General features: G+C 42.3%; 1 pseudogene; it reads right to left on the bottom strand.

Moving 5' to 3' along the window:
* Positions 1-1,395: 1,395 nt before the first annotated feature.
* On the bottom strand, positions 1,396-10,059 carry LOC136578738 (forkhead activin signal transducer 3-like; annotated as a pseudogene).
* Between the last annotated feature and the right edge of the window lie 2,700 nt (positions 10,060-12,759).

The following is a 12,759-nucleotide window of genomic DNA, read 5'->3' as shown; positions in this document are numbered from 1 at the left end:
ACCATGCTGCAATTAAAATTGTACTGCCGTGTGTGAGAGTGGCCTTAGCCCTCATGTCCATGGGCCGGTCAGATTCTGCATGTGGGAGCCTGGAGCGGAATCCGACCCTGTCGGCAGCGGCGTCTGCGCGTACCTGACATCTTTCTTTTTCTGTACTGCGCATGGTCCACACGGCTCACAGTCGGAAATGCGCAGTACATTTTTCTTTTCCCACGGTATCCGCAGCCCGTCCGCGATGTCACCTGCCTGACATTGATTCCAAGCACAAATATTCAGGTTTTCTGCGTATTTTCGCAGTCCCATTGTTTACAATGGGCTCTTTTGGTGCATATTATGCAGCAAATCAGGACATCCTGTTTTTTTCTTGCAACCAAAATTTTAGTGAAAATGGTCAGATGTAAATAACCGCGATGACATCACTGGGTTTATTCTCTGCATGGTGCGCAGCGTATTTACGCCGTGTGAACGAGCCCTTAGAGTTACTACTTCCGTCCTTGCTGGATGTCTCCGTGGGGCTCATTCACAAGTACAGAACCGGGACAAGTCGTTTACAGAGGAAAAAACTTTATTAAGAGTTTAAAAAAAAATAACACAAACAACAAAGATTAACCCCTGAAGAACCGGACAGTTTTACCCATGTGGTGGTTTTATTGCCCTTTTTTTTCTTCTTTAGCAACCAAAATTATTTTTGCTGCATTTTTATTTTTTCGGGATGCAAAAATAGTTTATTTAGTTTATTGGGGATAAAAAGCTTAACAAATGATTTATTTTTATGTTCTACATTAGTATTTTTACGCTAACAAAGTATGGGAATGGGTTCCTCCTTTTGTTTTGAACGTTTTGACATATATTAATGATATAACCATTTGTATAGTTTTGGATTACGTGGAGCAAACGGCAGTGAGTCAGTTTCTTTTTTTCGCGCTGCGGAATATGTTGGCGCTATATAAATAAAGATTAATATTATTTTTTATACATATATATTATTATTCTGTATTTTCTTTACTTATTTTTGTGAATATTTTTTTACCATCTATGTCCTCCGTGATGTCCAGGGGTCATTCACGTGGTTTTTTTTTATTTCACACTTTTCCACTGTAGCTGGGGTTATCCACAGAAGCAGAATCCATAGGAGCTCCAGTTACAGGGAAAAACATTCCACTATAGTGACAATAGTCTCTGTCAGAGCTGATCAGGGTCTGCGGGTACCCTGCAGCTCTGCTGTAACAGGGGGCACCCGTCGGTCACGTAATCCCTGGGCTGTATAGTTTGGTTAATGCTTCCACTTTCTAGTACATGCCGCTCATTTGAGAGCTATGTACACAAGAAAGGAGAAGGCAGAAACTCTCAAACCCAAAGATTGTGCCTCCACTGTTAGTAACCCGCATGCCGGTATCAAGAATAGCTAGCACTGTGCGTGAGCGGCTGCCTGTATAGCGGCTGGGGCGGTGGGATGGGCAGAGTTTGTGGGGTGTATCCTTCAATATCATACACTGATCTGTTAGGGGGAAAATTAACAGACATTGGTGGAGGCCTTGGGGCGAGGGGTAGTTGTTGTAGGCTGGAGGGGTAGGCCTCCCTCCGGTTTTGGTAAGGGGGATTAGGGCAAGGAGGCGGGATGTAGTTACCCAGAGACGTCGATGCAAAGTTGGGGTAAAGCACAAGAGGATGGACACTAGGAGGGGCAACGACATTAGGGGCAACGCAGTTCGTGTAAGATGTGGGCAGGTTCCATAGGATCATTGGGTAAGACACTGCGGGGTCCGGGGCAGATGAGCTGGCTGCAGCAGCGGCTTCTGGTTGTGCTGCTGGGGGATCTGCCCCATCTGTAGGTAGAGCAGAATATTGGCACCGTGTGGAGCGGAAGGGATGTCCGTGGACAATGAAGGGGGCCAGGTCTGGTGGATAGATATTCTGTCTGGTGACCGCCGTGTTCTGAAGCTTCATGACATCAGCCGGAATCTTACTGACATCCACTGTCCAGTAGTTTCCCTTCGCCTGCGGTCTGTGTGGATCTTTCAGGACCTGAAAATAAGATGAAAAATGATTCAGCTGATGGCTTACTGGACAATTCTGGTTTACACCAAAGGCAAATTACAGGAGTTTTATTAATGATGACATCCCTTATTACAGGCTGGTTGAACTGCGTCTTAGATGAATATATCTGTTTTTAGTACATGCGGCCTGGTGGCATCTTGTACTGCTGGGATGAATGTATTTAATGAGCTTTCTCCTAATGGACAGTGATTTATCTGAGTGATAATAGGATTGCAGGTACAAGTCCCCTACATGAACATAAAAGGCAAAAAAACTAAAATAGTCAATTTGGTATGGCCCCATGTGTACGGACCCACAGAATAAAGTTAACATTGTTTTTGCTGCACTAAAAGCATCATAAAAAGAACCCAAAAAGCAATTGCAGAATTGTGAGCTTTTTCTTTTTTACCCCATTGAAAAATGTTTAAAAAGTTCTCAGTACATTATATGGTTCATTAAACAGACTTCCCCAACCACTTTTAACCCTGTAAGCTTAGGGTCTGAAAGTAGGTTACCTGCTAACCCTGGGATGTAAGTGTTATACTCTCCCCCCCCCCCCCCCCTTCGTTCCTCCAATTTCAACATTGAAAGCCACAGTTAATGCATTAAGAGGTGTGCTAAGTAGTCCACCCATTATAAAATTACAGCGGGTGGATTACTTACCCCACTTTCAGTCCTCACACTGAGGAACAATGGTTATATATACAACAGCACAAAATGGAAACATCCCTTCAAAAGGGGAGGTTTTCTCAAGAGCTGCACAGCCACAAGCAGAAGATGGGCTCCTATCTTCTTTTGAATACATCCCAATGTTAGATAAAGTGACAGCAGCAAAAGTCCAGGTGCAGTAAAAAACAGGTTTTCTTTATTTCATCAGTAAAACACGTGACGTTTCGGCCATTGCAATGGCCTTTCTCAAGCCATTGAGGAACAATGGGGGAGGTAAGTATATCACTTACTTCCACTGGTTCAGTGGGTCCTCTACTCTCAGCCTATAAGATTACCTCATAGTGCTGAAGTTGGTAACAGATTCTCAGTTATACTATTATTAATAACACAACTCATCCCTCAAAAAGAAGTCCTGATACAGCTGTATTGATGGAAAAACAAAAAATGTTCTAGGTTTTAAAAATCGGGATTAAAATTTGAGAAATTGCTAATTTTTGAGGGTTTGTTCACTTGGGAATAAGCGCATTTACATGATCGAAGATCACTTATGCTGTGTATTTCACCCGCTCTTGCAGGTTTTTGTGTGCACAATTTGGATTTCTGGACCATAGATTGAATTACCGATATGATGGACTAAAAATATACAGCTAAGGAATACAACTGAGAACAATAATATTAAAAGTGGAAAGAAAGAACAAACACAAAGAATTCTAAAGGCAAGTAGAGGAGCAAGAGACACTGATCACAAACTAACATGTTTCTACACAAATGCCCAGAACATGGGAAACAAGGAAAATTGGAAGAGAAATATGATGTCATAGGCACCACAGAAACTTGATGGAATGATACGCCTGATTGAAATACAAGGTTTGAAGGATACAACTTATTTATAAGAAACAGAACTAATAAAAGGAGGTATTGAATTGTATGTTAGGAAAACATTCATCTCTATGGAGATTCAAGCTTCAGAGTATGGGAGTTCTGTAGAAACTGTTTGGGTAAGAGAACAACAGAAAGGACACCATTGTAGGCATTTACTAAAGGCCGCCTGGACAAGCAGAAGATACTGATGAACTTTGTCTATATCAGATGGCCAAGATCTCAAAAAAGCACAACATAGGTAAAATCTCCCATAATCACTATTAGACATTTGTTGGGAATCTCTCTCAGGTAAAAGTAATGGACCCAACAAATTCTTATCCGCTCTTGCTGACAACTTCATCTTCTTAAAGGTAGAAGAGAAAACAAGTGGATCTGCTATCTTGGACCTAATTCTTACCAACAGGGAGGAAATGGTTGAGGAAGTAAGGGTGGCTGGGACCTTAGGAGGCAGTGATCATGCTAGCCTTGAATTTTGGATAAAAAGGGGAGGAAGACCTGAGAAAACTCAGACCTCAAGGTTGGATTTCAGAAAGGCAGGTTTTAATGAACTCAGAACGAGGGTAGGAAGAATCCAATGGCTGAATGTTCTTAAGGACAGAAATATCCAAGTAGATTGGGAAATATTGTGAAATCAGATTCTCAAAGCACAATTGTTAACAATCCCTAAAAGAAGGAAGAAATGGAAACATTTAAAGAGACTAGGATGGATCAATACCAAACTTACACATACGAAAAAGGAAGAAAAATGTTTATCAAATGGAAAGAGGGGGAATATCTAAAGAAAAATAAAATGCGGTCTGCAGAAACTGTAGGGCAAGTGTCAAAAAAGTTAAAGCTAGCAATGAATGGAGGCCTTCAAGAGAAGTCAAAAGCAATAAAAAAGGATTTGGGGGTATGTCAAAAGCAAAAGAAAAGTCAAAGATACTAAAGGATGTTTACAGGACGAAAATGGTGAATCGGTTAAGAATGATGTTGAGGTGGCCAAACTTAAAATTCATATTTTGTATATTTTTTCTTTCAAAAAGTAAATATAACATCCGCTAATCTTCCCGATGCTATTGGGGGAATAAAAGAATGCAGGCTATTAGAGATGAGCGAATATACTCGTTTAGAGTAATTACTCGATCGAGCACCGCGATTTTTGAGTACTTCCGTACTCAGGTGAAAAGATTCGGGGGCGGGGGGAGGCGTGGCAGAGTGGGGGGTAGCAGCGCGGGACAGGGGAGAGCCCTCTCTCTCTCCCTCCCCCCCCCCCACTCCCCGCTGCAACCCCCCACTCATCCACGACTCCTCCCGAATCTTTTCGCCCGAGTACGTAAGTACTCGAAAATCACGGTGCTCGGGCGAAAAAGGGGCGTGGACGAGTAAGTTCGCTCATCTCTACAGGCTATCTATAAGCAGAGAGACGATGAGGGAACACTTAGCTGCAGTAACTTATATAAATTCAATTCTTCAGGTTACATCCTAGAATACTGAAGGAAAAAGCAGATGTAATTGTTCAACCACTCACCGTAATCTGTGAAAATTACTGGTGAACAGGAGAAGTCCCAGAAAAGGGAAGAATGTGGACCCAGGAAACTACAGTCCTGTGAGCCTGACTTCTATACTGGGAAAGATCTTTGAATAAATTATTAAACAGCAAGTGTTTGAATGAGAATGGAGTAATTAACCAAAGCCAGCACGGATTTGTAACAAACAAGTCATGCCAGACTAATTCCTAACATCACAGGCAGGATTACACTGAACAGTAACACCTATATGTAGATAACACAGGATCCACCATTCACATTAGGTGAGCAGGTGACTATCAGTCCACTCTCCCTGCAAAATAACCTCTGCACAGGCCACAGAGCATGTCTAGAACAGTCTCCCATGGAAGTCAATGGGTTAGTTCCTGTCCATTGTGTGAATGGCCCTTGATGCCGCCGTAAAGCATCTCTCTAAATGCTCTAAATGCTGTTAAATGCAGCTCAAGAAAGATGGCCGCCCCATACTGATGTCTACACAACAGGATTAAAAAAAATTAGTCAAAAAATGTAAATGGATTAGAAAAATAGAAAATGTTTCCCTATCTGGTTATAATCAAACAATTTTTGGTGATATAATCCCTCTAAATACATTTTCAGAAAACATAGCTTCATTTTAAAATTTGCTGAAATGTGTATTTAATGCTTTAACGGTCAAGGTAGAGTTTGCTGCATCTGTAAGGTAAATTCATCTTAAAGATGTCATAGAATATACATTGTTATGGGGGAAGTGTAAATAGGGTGATACGTGGTGATGGTGAAGAGATGCAATAACAGTGTGTAAGGGGAAGGGGTCCTATAAATCCGTAAGTGAAGTGTGGGTGTATGGGGGGAGCTGCTGCAGGATGTATATTTTGTGTGCTTATGGACTGTTAAATAAAAAGGTAACATGCAATAAAATATTCTAAAATCCTGAATAAGAAAGCCCAATTAGCAGTTTAGCAGAATTACTAGCTGGGGTCACGTTTGTAACTATAAGGCTGGGTTCTCACACACCGGAATCCCGACAGAAAACTTGCGGTTTGGCCGAAGCGAAAAACCGCAAGATGTTCATCAGGAAAGCGCTGCTTAAAAACCTGCGACACTTAGCCGTGGGTTTTGAAGCAGCCTGGCCACATGCTTTTCCGTTGCGGACGGCCCTCCCATTGGAGAGAGCGCTGCCGCAGTCGGGTAAAAAGAAAAACAGACATGCTGCTGCCTGGCGAATCCGCGCCACAACGTTGGCTTCTGCCGGCTTTGCTGCAGTGGATTCGCCATCCCATGTGGACGAGTTTTCTGAGAAATCTCATACACATGGCTGGCTAACCACGGGATTTGCCTCGGCTAAATTCCAGACGGAATTTCCACGGCAAACCCCCAGTGTGAACCCAGCCTAAAGTTTTCTTTTGTGAAAATGTAAGCTGTGGGTTTAATAAACATTTCTAGAGATGAAGTCAGGTCAGATCACATACTAATAAACATTATGTGTAAGGGGGAGGTTTAGTAAAGCCTTTTTGACTTTTATCATTGATCTACAGGATGGGTGTTAAAAGTCTGATCAGTGGGGTTTTTTTGTCCTCCTCTTCGTGTCACTGTGGGCTTACGGACCCCACCTGCAGTGACGTGGAGATGGAGTGAAGAGGTGGTCAAACAGGCATGGCACCGCTCCACTCATTTCAATAGGGCTGATAGAAATAGCCGAGTTCAAGCCCTTGTTATATCTGGCAATCCTATTGAAGATGAATAGAGCGTCACTACGCATGCTAGACCGCCACTCCATTCAGTTGGCTCTTGATTGCGGGTGTGCAATGAGGAGGAGTGGGGGACACGGGACCCCTGTTCTCAGGATTGGTGAGCCCCAGTTATCAGACTTTTATCATCTATCTTGTGGATAAGTGATAAGAGAAAGTTTGGGGAGTAGTCCCTCAAGTAAACATCCCAAAAAATTGAAGTCTTGGTGTGCGCAAAATGTATTGTTATAGATCCTCTTTGCACCAATTTTGAGAAGTTTAAAAAAGGGGTGTGGTTAAGAGCCAATCATAAAATGCACCAATTATAATTAATGTGTCAAATCTGACTTGTAAGTTCTGCCAAACTGAATATACTATATGTGCCTTTTTGATAAATTGTACAATTCCACATTTTTTTCTGTCTCACAATATAATGCATCTTACGATATTAACCCCTTAATGTCCGCCCATACGTCTTTTGTCGTCGGCCACTAAGGAGCTTCAATCTATGCTGCAATCAGTGTCACCCAACGGACCCCCATGATGTGATTGCGGGGTCCCAATGATGTGCTTTGGCCCCCAAAAGGCTTGGATATTGCCTCTGGGACTACGAGCAATGGTGGCCCATGAGGTACAGCTTCTAGCTGACTTAATAGGCATTCTAATGCACTGCTATACTGAAGTATAGTAGTATATTAAATAATTGATAAAATATGGTGATATTCAAATCCCCTAGTGGAACAAAAATAAAACAGTGAAATAAATTTTAATGTATACAAATATGTATTATATATATATGTATATGTGTGAATATATATATGTGTATGTGTATATATATATATATATATATATATATATATATATATATATATATATATATATAAAATCATAAATAGAAATACATCACAACTCTTTTCTCCTGTTAAAAGAATCCCTTGTGGTATTGCTGCGATCGTAATGACCAAGAGAAAAAAGTATTTAAACTGCACAGTGCACACCATGAAAAAAAATACAAAAAACATGGTAAAAATAGCTGATTTTGCCTCTCTTACTTAACAAAAAAATAAATGTTGAATGGATCAACAAATGGTACTATTAGAAAATACAACTCCAGCAAAAAAAATCCCTCCCAGCACCATTGGAAAAAATGTTAGGGATCTTTGAATGGAGTGATAAACATGTAAAACATAAACATTGCATAAACTTGGTATCGCGGGAATCGTGCGACTCAGAAAATGTTATCATATTATTTATTTTGCTCACCGAACGCTGAAAAAATTGAATCCAAAGACCAAATGGCAGATTTTCTTTTTTTCTCAATCCCCATAAAAAACAATTTAATAAAAGCTATATAGCAGATTATATGTAACCAAAAAGATGCTATTAAAAAGACAAATTGTGATGGCTTTGTCACTAAGGGGTTAAGAAATCTCCCAACTATATATGGAAAAGTTACCAACACTTATAAGAGGTATATCACTCCAGTAAATTCTACCACCGCAGTCCATTATTGGGTCCCTTACCTTTGTGAAGCATTCGTTAGAAGACAAGTTGTGTCTGATGGAGTCTTTCCATCCCTGGTAATCTCCCTTGAAGAAGGGGAATATGTTGCTGATCTCCTGAAGAATCTAGACAAAAACAAAAACATTCAGTGTTGGAGTCTCTTAGTAAATTGTGCCCCCACCCCCAGCTTACCATTGGGTAGGAAGAGCTTAGATTGTATAAACCCTTCCATACATGTACAGCATATGGATAGCATGGGTTTGTTAGCTGAGCCAACCGCATCTACAGCTGGAGCCAGGGGGAATTGACAGACAGGGTCCTGCTGCAACCGTGTGGATCAGAAGGATTAGTATTGATCTCAGCATGTATGGATTTAATGAAGGGGCCTTCCTCTGTGATGACATTGGCCCTCCAACATCCAATTGCGAAGGGCCGAAAGATTGCCATGGCTTCTAATGTAAATAAATAGAGATAATACACAATAGTACAGAAGTACTGCAGTGTATTATCTGAATGATTATAGGATCACAGGTTAAAGTCGCCTACAGGATCATTAAAAAAATCCACATAAAAACACTTGTGCATTTCTTCCTTTCTTGGTTTAAAAAAATGAAAAGCAAGTGTTTGGCATCGAGGCATCTGTACAATAAATTGAACACACTTTTTATCCCGCAAGGCGAATGCCTATTTAAAAAAAGCCCAATTGTTTTTCTTGTTCATTTTGCCTCCCAAAAAAACTCAATAAAAGTGATCAATAAGGTCCTCATGTCCTCCAGAATGTTACCGATGTAAACTGTAGTTGACTTCACACAAAAAAAGCCCTTACACAGCATTATCTATGCAAAAATGAAGAAGTTCTGGGTCTTTGAATAATGCAGGGACCCCAAAAACAAATTATTTTCCAAAAAAGGGTTCTTATTATGTAAAAACCTAAAAATATATATAATTCTAGTATTGTGGTAATCGTACCGACCACCAAAAAAAAATGATCATGTTATTTATACAGCATGGTGAAAAATATAATGGCAGAATTGATGTGTTCTTTCACCCTGCCCCCCAGAAACCAATGTTTTTAGTACTTTTTATCTGAATAATGGCTGCAGCTGTTGGTCAGTTCCTACTTGCCAATCACTGCCCCGTGTTTCCAGGACATTAAGCTCTCTTACCTGGGACAGCTTGAGCTTCTTTTCTGGAGAATCTTGTATAACCAGGGCAATCATGGCCAGGTAGGAATATGGAGGCTTGGCGTATCGCTGGTAATTCTTTTTCTTCGCATGGGTCTTCTCTATCTTGTTAGGATTATCCATGAGGTCTTGCTCACACACAAGACTTCTCCCTTCCCCTGAACTACTCTCCCTGTTGGAATCCATCTGTAGCATCCGCTCCATGCTGGGCAGGTCAGTTGCCGGCACGTAGGTTGGATCCCAAGAGCGGTATGGGTAGGACATGTCTCGCTCTTGTGTTCACAAAGGATGAAAAGTGAAGAGGTAGAGTCTACTGTGGTCTTCACTGCTCCCAATGCTGTATCTGATGTGATACTGGGCCCCATTGAATGGGACCTTTATAAGTCCTATCACCCCACTTCCAGCATTGTTATGTAAATGCCTCCAAACCAGAAGGAACCCATTGCTGGTAACCCCACCACCCATCATTATTGTTATAGAAAAACCTCTATCCATAAAGACAATAACATTGAGTTTACACTTTAGTTTCAGCCCTTGGGTGTGATCCATCTTTCTGTTATGTATACAGTATGTATATGAGGTGTGTATACCCTAAAGCATGTTGCATGGGCAGTCATCATCCGCATACATCATTTGGGGCTTAGATTAACAATCTGTAACAAGACATTTCATTCCCTTGCCTCAAGAGTTTATATTTTATGACTGTAGAAGGGACTTTTAATTTTTTTAAAATTTCCAGTTTTTTGTATTAAATATCCATTCAAAGCAAAATTCTGTAAACTACTAAATACCATAATAATTAAAGGGGCGTCCAATGAGTAAATGCATATGGTGTTAGGCCCAATGTCCACGGCTTGATCTGATTTGCGGAATCTGCGCAGTTCACCCGTGTAGATGATCAGCAAATCAAGCCACCCATAGGGAAACATGGGCGTCCACACTGGAGTTAAAGCATGCAGATCTGTTTTGTGCACCTTTTTGGCCGGACGACTTCCATTGAAGTCAATAAAGTCATGTGATCCCACAGTGACAGCTGCGGGCAGGCCACGGCCCCGCGGGAAAGCAGGATATTTTTTAAAAATCTGTACTGCACATGTCTAACTGCGAGCCGTGTGGACCATCCGCAGTACAGATATCCCGGCAGAAGAGAGGTCTGTGCGACCACCGCCTGCTCGCACAGGAATGCAGTGTACTCTGCCATGGGCAGGGTGGGATTCCGCTGAGGGCTCCCGCATGCGGAATCCAACCCACCCATGGACATGAGGCCTTAGGCTTCTCCACTGTGGCTTATACAGGGGGTCTTAAAAGGTTAAACCCCATCCCCCCTATGGACACTTGAGCTTGCGGGATTTATTGTATTATCTTGTAGATGACTCGTCGATATAGTTCCCTCATTGTACTGTATGAGTAAGCCGGCCATGAAGTACTGATTTTGGTCATCAGTGATGACAGATTTTAACCTTCATTGTCTTTAGCCTGCAGGAGTGGAGTCAGACAGAGACCGAAAACAGATATCTCTGGAACACTGACAAACCCTTGAAGGAGTTGTGCCAACTTCCACAACCCCTATTATAATTCTGGGCCCAGAGCAAACAGCTGATTTTCCAGGGTCTCACTCTTGACTCCCCTGCATATAGCTTGTCATGGAGGCCGCAGCCAGTGAGACGTTTCCACTGCAGCAGAAATGAAGTAGTTCAGGACAGCCATTCACATTAATTACAAGAGCCGCACATGGTCTATCCAAAATGGAGAGAGTGTTACAGGATGCCTCTCCGCACTAGTCATGGGGGGGTAGGGGGGCGATCTTCAGCAGGGTGACCCCTATATGTCCTAATGTGAACAGGGGATCCTATAACGGAGGATGCATAACCCTTTAGGGCCCATTTACATAGGTTAAAAATTGACACGATGATTGGTGCTCATTCAGTACACAATAGATGATCGGCTTTATGGGAACGAATAATAATACAATCGTTCATCCTCACAGAGCCACCATTGATCGGCTATACATCTCCCAGTTCACATGGGGAGATGTGCAGACAACCAGTGAGCATCTTCAGGCTCGTATAAAATAGAGCTTGTTTACATGTTGGCTTTTAAACATTTGTGCAGGCAAATAAATGCTCTGGCGAAATTCATGCCTGATAATTGAATATTGCAATAGGCTCTTAAAGGGGTTGTGCCAACTTATTCCATTATCTTCTATCCCGATGATAGGGGATACCCTTTATGATTGGTGGGTGTCCTGCTGCTTGTGCAGTATCCCAGCAGCCACCTAGACACAAGAACCCGCGGAGCTGGGAGTGTAGAGTCGGCACTTGTCACGATGGCTCTACCAGACTCCACCACGGAGGGACACACCCAACCTCAGCCCTAGTACTGCTAGGCCTCTTCTAGGCAATGCTGGGACAGCGGTTACCTGTTTATATGTGGTGGACTGAAGAGTTGTCACGCGTGACGCCACTGTTCCTTCTCACCGTAGCTTGTACCTTGCAGATAAATGAAGAGAGTTCACACACATGCTTGAAATTTGAATTCCCTTAATCACTGGGAATGGACAGTGACTAGAAACCTTAACTTAAGCCTTGTCAGGTTACACTTTACACACGCCAGTGCAGGAAAAACAGACACTATGAGGTCAGGGAGGAGACACGGGACGACACCGGTCGTACAGTCTATGTTATCTGTAAGGTACTACTCCTGGAAGGGGAACACTCCGGAGGAGGATGGGGGTAGGATCACTCCATAGACACTCAGCACTTGAAGATACTTTGCACAGTGGACTCTCCACTTCAGTTGCTTCTTTGAGGTGGTACCTGGAATAGCAGGCTCAAGATACCTCTCCTCTTTCTCCATCACGTCACCACATGAGGGTACAAGGTACCCCCATGTGGCCGGCACTCTACTACTCTCCTAACTGTTGAAGATGATGAAAGACCCTTTCCCACTCTCAGACACTCACAATTATAGGCTCTAACATACCACGTCAGGACATAAATTGATACTTTCCCAGACATATCCCAGTGACTTTTAGACATTAACCTCTCATATGCTGCATCTGTGCAATACACATAACAAGAGACTAGACATTTTGCACAGTGCATCTACACAAAAGTCATGACATGCATGACAATTATGGAGGGGGACAGAAATAGATGTTTCAGGCCACTACACTGGGACCCCTATGATCCTGAAAACAGGGGTCCCATAGGTTCCCACATGAGTGGAGCAGAGGTCGCACATGTGCAC

The sequence above is a fragment of the Eleutherodactylus coqui genome, chromosome 9 (genome assembly GCF_035609145.1).
Source record: "Eleutherodactylus coqui strain aEleCoq1 chromosome 9, aEleCoq1.hap1, whole genome shotgun sequence".
NCBI lineage: Eukaryota > Metazoa > Chordata > Amphibia > Anura > Eleutherodactylidae > Eleutherodactylus > Eleutherodactylus coqui.
This window is presented reverse-complemented; position numbering and strand designations above follow the sequence as displayed.